We start from the raw sequence: 16,121 nt of genomic DNA on the forward strand, positions 1-16,121 counted from the left end.
TCTTCTGTAGTTTGAATACAATTTTCCGTAGCCGGATACCGATAACCTCGACAAGCATTATAATTTTGAAAGACCGCAAATGATAATTTCTTGCCAACAGAATTTGAGGATTTGAATGAGGATTTTGATGGCCTAGAATGCATGGCTAGAACCCCAAGAGCTGCACGCCACTTAGAAGGACTGACGAGGATCCACTCGGCATCACATTCCAAATTCCAGATCCTAAACTCACGACTCCAATTCAGGCCACCGTTACTCCAAAGATGAAAGTAACATTTGAAATGATCACAAGCAAAAGATCGAAGACTAATAATGATCATGGCAACAACCTTGCAAGATACCTGAAAGCCAAATACCTTATCCTTGATCAAGAAAACCATAAGATCAATGCCCGAGCCGCCAATTGCTGCCTCAAGAGCTGCCGCCACCGAATCTTCATTCAAACGGAAGGAATGACGTCCAAAAGAGACCACCATGGTAAAGATCTCCGAGTCTTCCATGGGATGCACCGAAAAGCCCGTAGATTGAAAAACCTTCTCAGCAAAAACCAAACCCTTGGAGAAGTCCAAGCCAAGGGTGGAACCATCATTGGAACCCATGAAAGATGGGTATGAACGAGTAGATCTCAAGACACGGGAGAGATCTAATGGAGAGAAACTAGAATTTGGTGGCTAGGGGTGGAGATCGCCGGAGGTGGTGGAGATCGCCGTGGAGGGGGTGGGGGTGGGAGTCTTTGCGCTCCATCCCGCTATTCCTCACAAACTTCTGTATGAATATTATCGTGTGATCTATCAATCATTTGGATGCATAGATATGCTGAGCTTGTGTATATATGAATCTTTTGAGTTGTTGATAGTGAATGTTGGCTATGAATATGAACGTGTCCTATGAACCTGAGTTTCATATGCATGTTTCCCTTTTCTGTTGTATTTGTGTGTGAACTTGTTAGTATGCCTACTGTAGGGTATAAAACGCAGGTCTCTTATAAAAGTAATGTTGTGTCCAATTTATGTTTTCCCTTCTAACCACATTATATGTACTAGCAAAAGGGCCCATGCGTTGCAACGGGAAAAAAATATGGCACACACAAACGTTCTATTCTTCTTTACCGGGTCTGTCATTACATGTGCTCCGGTGTAATAACATCATAAATTACCAAACTGCCTTAGGAGTTTTTGTCTCAGGCACCACAGTGAGAATGATTGACAATATGAGCATCACTAGCCTGAAGAAAGTCGTTGTTGTTATGACCGGCATGCCCAAGAGGATATATGATGCGCACTGACATCCAACAACAATATTTCTCATGGTTTTTGTTTTTTTTCTGAACCAGTGCTATATTTGATTATTTGGCACAAAAAAGTTGTAATTATTTCACTCCAACTACGGCCAACATGGCTGGTTATTCTTCCAAAAGATGTCGCTTATGATATTTTTTCAGAAAAAGGAGTGCATTGTCTCCTTGCTGTCGTCTAACTGAAGGAAACTGGATGTGAAAATTTAAGTGTATATAGACTGACCCACTCGGAGTGCATACAAAAATATTTTTATCCAAGTCGTCAGTGCCAACACTGTACCTCAAATGTCCATCTGCATCTACACAGCTAGGTCTAATCTTAAGCAAGAATGAAACTACCAAGCAAACTGAGATAATAGCATGTAGCCGACCCCGGGCAGCAGGTGGTCAGGGATCATCAGCAGAGAAACAGGAAGTCGGCTGACGACCGCCGAGCATGGCCAGGCCCATCTCGCTCTCATGGTGGCTCCCGGGCATCTCCATGGCTCCTCCACTCTGAGTCCACAGCCCAACCTCGGTGTTCCGCCTGCATCCTCCTCCGCCCCGCTTCCTCACCCCGGCGAGCGCCGGACTGAACAGCTTCGCGCCGGACTACCATTTTCTTGTACAATTTCCCTTCGTTCTCATTCGGTGTTTGTTGATTCAAGAGGCTCGTTGTTGATATGCAATTTTCCTAGGTATATAAACTGGTAGACTTTCATGTAAGCAACCGAGGTGGGATTACTCCGAGTAAATGTGTGAAAATCAGGTAAGGTACAGATACAGAAGCGTGCATGCAGGCCGAAACATGCGTGTAGGACCAATAAGAGAATGTGGACGTGGACCAATTGGATGGACACAATTTTTAGTACCGCCTCACAGCAATTGGACGAACTGTCGATCAAAACTAACGGAAAAAACTGAAAGCGTAAATTCAAAGAAAGAAGTGTATTGTGACGGTGAACCCGAAGAGTCAATCCGTGCTTTATTATTAGGGAAAGATTTATATTATTACTATTATCGTATATTTTATAGAGACTTCTATATACATTATAAAAACATCCCATGTGTTATTAACCTATAAAAGTAAATGTTGAACGGAAGTTGGCAAGGAAAATCCTGGTTGTTTTTGACTCACAGGCAAGGAAAATCCTGGTGATTGAGTACAAAAGCTTGCGAAGATTTTAAGGGCCAATTTAATAATAATGTGCTCATTTTTATTTTGAGCAATAACTCGCTAATTTCTTAATTGTATAAAAAATGTGCCTCTCCGGTTTATTCTTTGATATTAATTTCTCCTTCTAACATAACATTATATATAACGAGCCCACCTAATACGTGTATTTAAAGGAAGTGCAAATGGGTTCGGATTTCTTAGAAAATATAAATGGGCCTGATTGATGCGAAATTCTTTGTTCACCCAGCCCAGCAAATGGACTATACATTCTAGAAAACATGGGTTAAATATATGCCACATTTTTGCAGGCTGATATGTGGGCTAATAGGTCGAAGCCTACGCAGCGCGTTGTCAACTTGGTCAACAAATGATTGTGTCATCCACAGCCATTGGATTTATATCCAACGGCCGGCATGCACCTTCAATCTCTCGTCTTCTTCCTCCAGCGTCGCCTGGACTGCCTGGTCCGACCTCCGGCGGCTAGCGGCTCTGCTTAGCACGCATCGCTGCGAAGCGCTACCCCACCGCTGGCCGGGCTATCCCTCCACCCCTCGACACCTCCTGTTATCCTCCTCTCAATCTGCGACTCCACTGCCGCGTTTTCCCATCTCCGAGTCGTTCCCGTCCGGGGCCTCACCGTCATCCACCGCCTCGCTGCGTTCGGTGCGGCGTGGTCAACAAACGAGTCATCGGAAGAGGACTGTACGTGGAGAGCCTGACGGCTGGGACCCACGAGGTCCATGGTCGCACGCAAGGAAAGTTCCTCCTTATTAAGCTGAAAAATAATGTTTCCTCCACCTATAGCTGGGACCCACCGGCTGTATCTTCGCACGGAAGGAAGTGCCTCCTTGTTTTGCAAAAAAAATTATTCATCCCGTTGACATCTAGGACCCGTCAGATTTGGTGACTGGCTTGTGGGCCTACTAAGTGGACGTGTACGCACGGCTTTGTCAACTTAATCAAAAAATGATTCTAGCAGCTGGACCGTTGGATGTTAATCCAACAGCCGTGCTCCTTCTTCAACCTCTGTCTCCTGTGGGTGGCACCGCGGCTGTGCTGCCGCACACCCGAACCAGTGAAGTTTCCCACTCCTCTCCATCTGCGACTCCACTGCCCCATCTTCCCCATCTCCGGGTCGTTCTAGTCTGGGTGCGCTCGGCACGGTGTGGTCAACGTGGTCAACAACCGAGAGTCATCGGAAGATGACTGTACGTGAGAGGCTGACAGTGGGGACGCACCACGCCCACGGACGCTTGCATGCAACGGAACACGGTGAGGTCAACTTGGTCAAGGAACGACTTCCATTGGAAGTATACTATACGTGGAGAGTCTCAGCTAGGTCCAGGACCGCAGCAAGTAAGTGCCTCCTTATTACGCGGAAAATAATGATTCCTCCAACTAACAGCAGGGACCCACTGGACGGGCCACCGTATTTTGAGAAAAAAACGTTTGCCCCCTGACTGCTGGGACCCACCTGACGGACCACCGTATTTCGCGAAAAAAACGTTCCCCCCGCTGTCATCTCAGACCTACCGGAACTGCCTCCTTATTACTCACAAAAAATGAATACTCCCCCGGCTAGCTGGGACCCACCTTGGTGGGAGGCTGACTTGTGGGCCTACGATGTTGACGGGGACGATGGGCTTTGTCAACTTAGTCAATATGAACGACTCTAGCTCCAGTGACCGTACGATGTCCATCCAACGACCCTGGTGCTTCTTAAACCTCTGGTCTTCTTGCTCCAGCAGCCCAAAGCAGCGCCGGTCGTGCCGCATGCTCCTGCCTCCCGTGGCCGGCTGTGCTGCCGCAGAGGCCTCACCGCCCCTACAATTCCCACCCCTGGCCAGGCCTTGCGGTGACGGCAGCCTCACACTGCAGCTGAACCAGTGAACCCTCGTACTCCTCTTTGCGCGGGCTTCCACTGTCGCGTATTCCCTGGCTCCGCGTCGTCCCCTTCCTAGGCCTCGCCGTCGTCCACCTCCATGGTGCTCTCCACGCAACATGGTCAACGTGGTCAAGGAACAACTTCCATCGGAACAGTACTGTACGTGAAGAGGCTGACAGCTGGGTTCATGGCCACATCCCATTTTTTTGTGATTTTCCAAGTAAGTCGCTTTGTCAGGCCTGTTGGGCTGCAAATCTTTCAAGACGAGGAGAGCTTTCATTCGGCTGGCCAAGAAAATGTCCCATCAGTAATGAGAAATGGGTTGTACATTTTTAAAACACATCAAACCGGCAATTAGTTTCAAGTATCTTTTTTTCATTTCGAGATTTTAAATTAAATTAATTTTTATGCATGGAGAATTTGTTGGATTTTATATTGATATACATTTATTTTTAAAATTAGTTTGGATGCGAGTCGAAATTTCGGGATTAAAAACAGTTCGGACCGCACCCAAATATGCAAAAATTCGTATAATTTTTTAACCGAGGCCACAATATGGGCTGTAATGCTAACAAAAAGAATATGGGCTCCAAAAAACCTTAAGAATTAGCAAATAGGATGTAAATTATTAGAAATAATGGCAGATGGGTTGTATGCTGTTTTCCACAGATTTGAGGCTTTCCTCAAAAAAGGTTGATGCATAAGCAGTGACTGTGGATGTCCATCGAACGGCCGTCGTGCTTCTTCAATCTCTGCTCTTCCTGCTCCAGCCGCTCTAACAAGCACCGGCGGGACTGCCTGCTCCCTCCTCCTCGCGGCAGGCTGTGCTGCCGCGTAGGCCTCACCGCCCCACCATACTCACATCGCTGGCCTAGCCATCCCTCTACTCACCCACACCTGCTGTTATTCTCCGGCGACGGCAGACGAACCAGTAAACTCTCGTACAGTCGTACTCCCCTCCGCATGGGAAACAACTGTCGAGTCTTCCCTGCCTCCGTGTCGTTCCCTTCCGAGGCCTCTCCATCGTCCATCGCCCTGGTGCTCTCGGCGTGGCCTGGTCAACGTGGTAAACGACCGACACCCCCTGTTATTATGCGGTGACGGCAGCCTCGTACTCCTCTACGCGTGGGCATCCACTGCCACGTCTTCCCTGGCTCCGCGTCGTCCCCTTCCTAGGCCTCGCCGTCGTCCATTGCCCTGGTGCTCTCGGCGCGGCGTGGTCAATGTGGTCAAGGAACGGCTTCCATCAGACATGGACTGTACGTGGAGTGGTTGGCATTTGGGTCCACGGCCGCAGCTAGGAAGTGCCTCCTTATTATGTGCAAAATAATTATTCCTCCACCTGATAGCGGGGAGCCACCGGACGAGCCACCGTATTTCGCGAAAAAAACGTTTGCCCCTTACTACTGGGACCCACCAGCTACATCTTCGCACGCAAGGAAGTCCGTCCGGGCAAAAAAAAACGATTCGCCCCCCTGACTGCTGGGACACACCAGCTACATCTTCGCAGGAAAGGAAGTGCCTGACAGTCGGGACCCACCTGGTCGAAGCGTACGTAGCGTTGTCATTCTGGTCACGAAGGTGTACGTACATATGTACTGGTGGATGTAGAGGCGAGCACATGTCGTAGTAAAGGCGCCTATGTGTCATAGTAGAGGCGCACGCGTAGCATGTACACGTACGTACATCGGCCAGGGTGCAAGAAAGAATATACGGCCACATATGTGTACATACGGGCGGGGTCTCAAACGCCTACTCGCGCATACGTACGGCCAGGGCTCGTGTACATGGCTGGGTCGGAATGGAGAAACAGCGTCGTCGTCGTGTTCATGGGGAGGCAACAGAATGCGTCCTGTTCATGGGGAGGCAACGGAATGTGTCGTGTTCATTAGGAGGCAACGGAACACGTGGGAGCCAACTAGCTGGGTCGGAACGGAATGCGTGGTCGTGTTCATCGGGAGGGCTTGGACGGAACAGGCAATGGAAACGAGGCCTGGCGTACCGCACAACGAAGGAAACGGACCTCCTACGGTCGAAAGGGGGTCCTGTAGATCGGGAGGGGTGTGGCGTAACGCAAAACGGAGGAAACGAACCACCTACGGTCGAAACGGAGGTCCTCTTGATCGGGAGGGGTGTGGCGTACCGCAAAACGGACGAAACGGACCTCCTACGGTCGAAACGGGGGTCCTGTTCATCAGGAGGGGTGTGGCGTACCGCAAAACGGGACTCCACAGGATACTGTTCATCTTCACCGTCGACCTCCTCCAGCCTCCACGGGCTCCTGTTCATCCAGCCTCCACCATGCACTACTCCACTGGCTACTGTTCAACCACCCCTCCACCGTCTACTGTTCAACCACCCCTCCACCTTCTACTATTCATCCAGCCCTCAAGACCGCGGGGTCATGTTCAACCACCCCTCCACGGGCACCCCTCCACCATCTACTGTTCATCCACACCCCCCGCAACGCTCACTGTTCATCCCAGAGGCAGCATCGATCGGCTTCAGTTAGCAGTAGTAGTGAAGGAATCGCTCGATCGGGTTTAGTTAACAGCCATCGATCGATCTCTCGGGTTCAGTAACGCGTAGCCTGCAGTGCAATCGCTCGGGTTCAGTTAGAGCCCAACGCCTTGCTTGGGTTCAATTAGATCCAACGCCTTGCACACACACGCGTACGTGTATGAGAGAAACGCGCATCGCTCGGCCCCCGACCTCCCACCATAACCGGGAACTCCTCGAAAGTTTCCTCCCCCTCGCTTCTACCATGGTTTTTGCCATCATGGATGGCCCAAAGAATGTCATGCAGCTGCGTCTCCGGCCCGCCCAGGATGAAAAGCCCATTTTCTGTCATGATTTTTTGTCATAGAAGTAGGAGCCCACCACATCTATGATGATACCGGGTTTTGTCACAATTATCGTCATAGAAGTGTCATATGTATGACAGAATTTTTTTCGTTCGGCCCAAAATGTCACGGATGTGTCTTTTTTTTGTAGTGCTTGCTGCCCCCTTTCTTCGCCATTGTGCGCACATCTGAGAGATGAAGCGGAAGGCATGGATGATGAGAGGGGGGCGTTGAATATATAATTAATGTGGGTGTATTAGCTATATATGTAATCCTATATAGAGAGGTATAGATTGATCGATGTGGACGTGGGACAGAGGGTGAGACCTCACTAGATATATAGATTGATCGGTTTATGTGGAAAACTATGAAAGACCTAGATATACACACACACACACATAGAGGAACATCAATCGTTGCGCATGCACGTGAGAGATAAGGAATGCCCGATATGATGGAGAGGGATGTGTGTCCATGTGTGTGCCTTCATGGGAGACCGACCTGAAGAAAAAATTGCATGTGTGCGATGGATAATGCCGACTGGTAGTGTGTGTGCATGCATGCACGAGAGAAATTTAGTGGTACAATTATAAAGAGAAGAGCAATGTGTGGGTGTAAAAGACTAGGTGAGGTCATAATCAATGTAAACTTGAATTCAAATATTTTAATAAGAGATCATGATGTTTGAAACCCATGCATGCATGAATATAACGGAGATCTGCGCGGTGTGGTTTGGAAACGAGCATGTTGTAATGTATACACATTGAACAAGGTCAGACTGGTTTGAATTTGAGATACCGATGGCAGACATCGTTTGTCCATGTTGTATCCGTGCATGGACACACTATTCTAATTGGAGATGATGGGTGGCTTTCGCATCACATATCTATATCTATACCCCTATATATATATATTTATATAGTGTGCGGATAACTTTAACTTTGAAAGATGGTCGTTGGATGAGGCCAATCCGATGGTGCAGAGCTGGCAAATTTGAGCACTACTGGCCGTTGGATATCATCTAGATTCCACCAGATTTTGCCACATGTACAATCTAGAACACTCCATGGTTGAACTTAAGCATAATGCACAAACCTCAAAACACAAGCACTTCTTCTTTGTTCTAGAATCTTCCGTATTAGAATTGCCCAAATGTTTTTCTACATGATTTGTTTTTATTTTATGACTTACAACGCACAATTCCATGAATATTAGCTTTCTTATAAAACTAGATGATTTTGAATGAAATGAACTATAAGAATTAAATGAACATCTACATCATGCATATATGACTCAAAGCTTACATGCTATAATGTGGCATTTATTCATAATTTGGTCGCCAAATCTTATGCGTGCAATGCACATGTACCTTACTAGTCTAAATGGTGTCTGTGTGTGTTGTGCGTGTTAAACACATTGTACGTAGTATGTCATACTAGTCTAAATGGTCTTTTTCTTTTGGGTACACGTTAAGCTTGTTCTCTCGAAATTTCAAGTCGTGCCTTGTTATGCCGAAATTTCAAGCTAGCGTCTCAGTCTATCGTGCTGCAAAACTCCTGCCTCTTCAACCCGCGCCTTGTTACCCCAAAATATTTAAGATAAATCTTTGTCTCGTTATGCTCCGACAACTCCCTCCATCTCAACCCGCGCCTTGCTATTCCAAAATTACAACGTGCACGAAAACTCCCACCTCCTATGAAATCCCGACTCGTGAAATGCCCATTATACCCCTGAACCAAAAGAACCGCCTCAAATCGGTGGGGGTACTTTCGTAACTTACCCCACATTTCAGACAAGCGCGACCCTAAGCCACGTTTCCCCCACTCCCATCACATACGCCCACCCATTCGTACACCGAGGCCGGCAAAACCCGCGAAGCCTCACACCCTCCTCCGTCCACCACCCAGCCGGAGCCTCTTCCCCGATGACGTCGTCCACAGCCACACCTAGACGTCCCTCATCCACCGTACCGGATGAGGATCCGTCATCGATCTGGTCGTCCCGCCGGTTCAGCCACCCTGTCCTCCACCTCCAAGGAGCTTCCCCGATGTTCCCCTTGTCTTTCGTGGAACCTCCATTCCCACACTATCGTCTTCACCTGTGGAAGAGCATCATCATTACCGTTTCCTCGGATGAAGTTGTGGCCTAATCGGCGCCACAAAAGAGGTTGTACACTAATCACCACATTTTCTTTTTGATTCGATCTCACGGTGCCGCCGGCTCTCGGTCCCGAGCCAACACGGCGCGGCTCCATCCACGGTGGCATCGCCAGCCACTTCCTCCATGGCGTCGCTCCCTCGGCGGTGATGCCCACATCAGTAGGAGTTTCTGCTGCTTTAGCTCTCGCTCGTGCTGCTGGTCTGCTCTTGCTCTCGGTCCCCTACCTGGTCTGCTCTTGCTCGCGCCGCTGCTCTCGCTCTTGCTCTTGCTTGTGATGCTGCTCCCATTTAGCTACACTTCAGTCGACCGAATCGACTTTTGGGTCAGTCGATTTTCAGGGGATGGGGGGCTCATCGGAGTTAAGGAAGAACCAGCCGCAGCGGGGAGGGGGGCTCGCTAGAGAGGTACCCCACTATCTATCTTAGGGTTCAGGGTGGGGGCGGTGGTCGCGGAGGGTGGTGGGGCGGTGGCGTGGAGATCGCCGGAGAAAAATCTCTGCACCGGGGGGCCTACAGGGATGGCCGGGGCGGCGGCGGACCGGCGGTGGGGATTGCTTTTGGGGCGGACCGGGCAGCGCCTCTGTTTTGCACGTGCATTCCTATCATATTCATGTCTATTTCTTATCCCTGCATAGTTAGAATCCTCAAATTCAAACAAGCCCTTACACAATTACTTCTGTTACAGATATGTGTCAAGAAAACCTTGTGTGGTTTGTCCTACTCCTGCGGTGCTATGTTCCACCCCAGCTTAGTTGCTCCAACGACGGAAGGGTTCACCACAGTAGGCATCCACTCTTCAGACTGTCTTTCGCCGCCTTAGATCTTCTTCCCCGCTGCCGGCAGCCATGACAACTGCATTACCATCATCAACTAAGAAGATGACCTTGAGGACTACACGGGTCCGCAAGAGAGGCCGCACTCTTCCGTGTCTGCTTACCATATGCATTGCTTAGTATGATGACATGATACTTTATCGTCGTGTTCACCTATTATACTCCAACTAGGTCCAAACTTATACTGAAACTTGAGTTTTTAAATGGTTGTGGGGTATATATTGGGGCAGCAATCTATCTACTATATGGTTAATCTTAGGTGTCTACTATGAGTTTCATGTTGGGTGCAAATAAACATTAAAGGAGCCATTATCTATATTTTTAACTAAAGCTGTTATCTGCCTGCTATCATTTGTTTTGGTTCTATCCACAGTTTGCTACCATCACTCTGGATTTGTGCATGCACTCCTTAAATAATCTCACTCCGTTTTATTCCTATGCATGTGAGTTATTGTACACAACGGAACTGAACATGTAGAGCAAAAGAGACGAGCCTTGCGTGGAAATCAAATTTCATGCAGACGTCGCTCCATGGTTGGTGCAAAGGTAGTCCCCCTCCACCCATTTTGGATCATAATCAAGAGGAAGATAATTGTTCTCAGGGGGATTCAAAAGCAGAAGACCACTCCTATTTACCCCATGAGGTCTTCGCTCTAACTTGACATGCTGATGTTGGTAAAGTCATGCATATGGTGCCTTGCATTGCTTACTGTATACATAAAAGATGTCATCTTCTTAGTTTAGACATGCTTTGTGTCAATGCCATCTGTTTAGTTTCTTTGTCGTATATGTGAATCATGCAATGCCATCTTGTTTAGCCAAGCATCATATATGTGAATTTTGCAATGCCACCCTGGTTAGCCAGTCATCTTATATGTGAATTATATCATGACATCATTTTTTTATTACGTGTTAAATTTGTCAACAATTTTAGTACATTCAATTACTCTTCCTGTGCATCAGCCATTCGGCACGGTCATGGAAAAATATGGAGTGGAAACAAGGTCTTCAGAGAAGACAATGCTATCCGACGAAGCGCATGTCTTGCTGATTACAGATAGCTCCTCAGAGGAGGATTCAGAGACAAATGACCAGTCCTATTCCACCCCCCGAGGTGCATGCTCTAACTTGGCAGGGTTATGTTGCTCAAATCGTGCGTATGGTATCTTGCATTGCTATGTCATTTGCTTAGTTTAGACATGCTTTGTGTGAATGCCACCTGTTTAGTGTCTAATTACCATATATGTGAATTATGCAATGCCATCTTGTTGTAAGACATTATATATGTGAATTATGCAATGATATCTTGTTGCAAGGCATTATATATGTGAATTATGCAATGCCATGCTGTTTAGCGACGCGTCATATATGTGAATTATATCATCCCGTACTTTTTTTGTATTTCTCATTGCTTTTGTTGACAATGTTTGTATATTCAATTGCTCTTCCTGTGCATCAGCCATTTGAATTAGTGATGGAGAAATCTAGAGTGAAAACAAGGTCTTCAGAGCAGACAATGCTACCTGGTGAAGCAGATATCTTGCTGGTTACAGATAGCTCTTCAGAGGAGGATTCAGAGGCAGATGACCAGTCCTATTATCCCCCTGAGGTGTATGCTCAAACTTGGCAGGGTTATATTACTCATATCATGCATATGTTGTATTGCAATGCTTAGTTCTTACATCATATACACGATATTGAATGCCATCTCCTTAGTTGACACATCATATATGCGATTGCCCTCTGCTCACTTCCTTAGTATATGAATCAATATTTGAATTATATCATGCCACGATGTTTACATAGATAGCATATATTTGAATTATGGTATGCCAACCCATTTTCTAAAGACATAATATAGTTATATCATCTCATCCTGTTCACACTTCACATAGTCATCATATTTTGAATTTTGAATTATGTCATGCCATCATGTTTCCATCGACGGTATGTTTCTGATTTATGGCATGCCAACCACTTTAATGGACACATCTTGTAGTTATATCATGTCATCCTGATTACATAGTCATCATATTCTGAAGTATGTCATTCTATCCTGTTTAGTTAGCCATCATACATGTGAAATTGTGTCATGCTATCCTGTTTAATTAGCCATCATATATGTGAAATTATGTCCTGCTATTCTATTTGGTTAGACAACATAAATGTGAATTATTTCATGACATGTTTTCTTCCCTACTATCCCTTGCACCTGTCTATCTTACAATGTCTGTACATTCAATTACTTTTCTTGTTTATCAGCCATTTCAATTGGAGGGGGTGATGGCAGTATCTGTGGGAGTAAAAACACGGTCTTCAGAAAAGATCATGCTACCTATCGATGGAGATAGAGCCATGGTTGTACTTGCCCAAGAACCAACCCCACCACAAATAACCCAGACTCACACAGATTGTACCCCTACCCACTTGGACAGAGAACCGGCTACACCCCTTCTAACCCCAACCCCAGCAGATAGTAACCAAGTTCCCATTGACACATCACCGTCTCCACCACAGAGCACCCAAACACGAGCAGTTAGTAAGGCAACTGCAGTACCCAAAGCACGAGGACCATCACTCCGAACCCCAAGTCAACGCTTAATGCAGAAGAAGAATTGTTCTCAGGTCAGGTTCCGTAGCTATGGTTCATACTACTTTGCTCTTGCATCACTTTATTTACGCATACCAACTAATTTCAAATTTGAAGGATGCAATTTAAACTCCAATGGCACAACAGGTATGTTTTAAAACTGTTTCTTTAACGTGTTTGGTATTGTAACTTGCTCTATGTTGATTTCAGTTTCAATTGAATAAACAATTATATTCTCATGCCATGCACCTTACAAGTGTTGTTATTGCTGTGAAGTTTCCCACACTTATATTCTGTCTAAGCTGCTTTGTCTTAAATAGATATGATTTGAACGGTATCTATCTTGATTTGGCAACATAAACTAGAATGATATGGACCATACAATGACGATACTATGTAGATATATGTTTGTTTCATGTTGTTATCCAGTCCACCTTACTATTGATCTAGTTTACCAAAATGAGTTCCATATACTACATTGTAAACATGTGATGTGTTTGTTTGTCTCTCTTTTAGAATGCGGATAAAATATTGGAGAAGAGAACCCCGTTATGCAATGGTACAGGATGTAATGCAGATAAGGTTCAAGATAGTGATACATCCCTGTTGGTCTCTAGGAAAGCTGATAAAAACTATATTGAAGACACTGAGACAACCCCAAAGTCCTGTCTTGATGTATTGTTCGAGTTACTGGCTACTACTGCTGGCACCAGCTCTTTAGATGCATACTTTCTAGTGCAACAACAAGTGCTGGAGGATTTAAGCACCAAACAAGAGAAAGTTAATAAGCTTACTAAGCATCTTGCCAGCATTATGGGTACCCAGGTTACTGTTTCCTGAGCTCTTCTGAAGTGGTTTCAGTTTTGGACTTCTTTTGCTGCGACGTTTATATGCTGATTTGTTCCCTATATTTGCACTGGTGGTGAACTTTGATGCCCAGTGGATGTAATCTCTGTAATAGCCGTGATAGCCTAGCGTAAGTTGCTTGCCTGTTTATTTCCTTATTGTCTTATTTATTTGTTTTCTTGTAGTCAGTGCAGTTCTTTTTCCGCGGTTTGCTAGTGGTCGCAATAACCTATTTTTTAAAACTAGGCCACATTAACCATGGGCTACATATTTACTGTAGTTAACATGGGCCTCGTACGAGCCGTAGAAACAATGGGCCTTCTAAGGGCCATAGAAACAATGGGGATTCTACGAGGCATAGAAACCATGGGCCTTATATGGGCCGTTGACACAACGGGCCTTCTACGGGCCGTATCATCAATGGGCCTTCTATGGGCCGTATGATCGGTTGGCCAAACATGGGCCAATAACGGACCACATTATGGCCGTAAATGGGCTAGAGTTGAAATCATCCGTTCATGGCCGACCATAACGGGCCGTCGTTAATCATCCGTATTTGATGACGCTATGAAAACGGCCCAACATATTAATGAGCCACAAACGGGCCGAATGTAACCACAAGCTGAATTTGGCCCACAAGCAGAAAATGACAATAATGGGCTGAAAGTAAATGAATGCTGGAAATGAGCCCAAGAATAAATGGACCCTGAGAAGGCTGAAAGATAACATGAGCTGGAAATGGCCCAACGGAATAATGGGCCGTTAATGGGTATAAAGTGATACACTGTTCATCACGGGCCAGTTTTACCATGTACGTTAATGGGCCGAGGGTTACTAAGGGCCTCATATGGGTCGAAAGACGTCATGGGACATACATGGGCCGGAAGTCAAAATGGCCTGGAATTATATTGGACTTCCCAGATGACGCTACTGGGCCTAATTCGGATAGGCCATAAACGGGCCCTGGGTTAGCGGGCTGTAAAGGGGCTATATGCGAACATGCCGTTAACAGGCTTGCCGTGGGCCGGCCCACCACCTTTTGACCAAGTCAAACGGGCCGGCCTTTTCACAGGAATGGGCCTCTGTTGGGTCGTGCCACGTGTCGATGTATCATAGGCGCTTTGGGTCTAATGAGTGGATGACATCTATCCCAACGAAGAGCAGACACGTATTCCCTCCAGCCAATGATGATTTTACACATGGAAAATCCCCATTGGTCGGGGCTGTTAACGGGTTATCGGATCCAAAACCAGAGCCGATAGCTCAACGGCGTTCCATTACAGTGGATTCCACATGTCGGTCACCCTTGACAAAAGCACTTCTATGACGCGTGATTTATCATCATGGAAGTGGACACTTCCGTGATGATAATTTTGATAATGTCATGGAACACTTCTACGACAACACAGGTATGACTATCTTGATTCTGTCATAAAATTGTCATGGTTGTACATGCATGACAGAAAACGTGACCTGCTGTGACAAACACGTATCATCACTGAAGTGTATTTTTCTGTAGTGAGTGATGTTGTTGCTACTCGGCATCTATGGAGAACACATGGGAAACTCAGGAAAGGAGGATAAGCATAAAACTAACAACTTGCTATCAAGCTTTCTAAACATGCCATGCAATAATTTAGAAAATGTACGGCTAATTTGTTAAGTTTGTGTGACTCGGGCGCCCATGATCTGTAAATAGGCAGTAACTTATCGGAAAAAATACAGCTTATATGTAGTAAGGAAGGTAGATAATGAACATATATACGTTGTCCGTTATTTATAGCCAATTTGGGAACATACAGAACGAAATTGGAAGAGGGATTGCGAGGAAATATGCCTCACCACGATGGAGAGCAGTAACTAATAGGCTTCTTAATGCGAACCTAGCTGGACCACGGGAGAGGCGAGGGTCACTGCATCAATATGCTCGAGGGTGGATGGCGAGCAAATGAAGACGGCGAGGCACGAGCCACCACGTTTTGGGAACGGCAGTGGATGTAGGCTTGACGTTGAAGAGAGGGCACACGACCGGGGTGAGCACGGCGGCGCCGGAGAGGGTTCTACTGTGGATCTGGGGGAGGTGGAGCTGGCGAAGGAGATTGGGTGGGCTAGCTGAGTGAAACATGGGCGGACAGTGGGGGGGTGTTGGTGGCCTAGGTGAAAAGGGTGAAAAATATCCCTAGTCGCCGCGCGCGCGGAAAGGTCTATGCAAACGGTTGCCTCTAAGCGCTCCTGTGCACAAACAGAATAATTTCGTTTGAAATCACTAGTATAAAACGGGCCTGTTGTCCCGGTTCATAAGGGCCTTTTGTCCCGGTTCCTGAACCGGGACTAAAGGGTCGGTACTAATGCCCTGTCTCTTTAGTCCCGGTTCAGTCCAGAACCAGGACAGATGGGCCTCCACGTGGCCTGTGCGCGGAGCCCAGGCAGGAGGGCCTTTGGTCCCGGTTGGTGGCACCAACCGGGACCAATAGGCATCCACGCGTTAGCATTTCTGTGGCTGGGGTTTTTG

The sequence above is a fragment of the Triticum dicoccoides genome, chromosome 1A, assembly GCF_002162155.2.
Source record: "Triticum dicoccoides isolate Atlit2015 ecotype Zavitan chromosome 1A, WEW_v2.0, whole genome shotgun sequence".
In the NCBI taxonomy this organism is placed as follows: Eukaryota; Viridiplantae; Streptophyta; class Magnoliopsida; order Poales; family Poaceae; genus Triticum; species Triticum dicoccoides.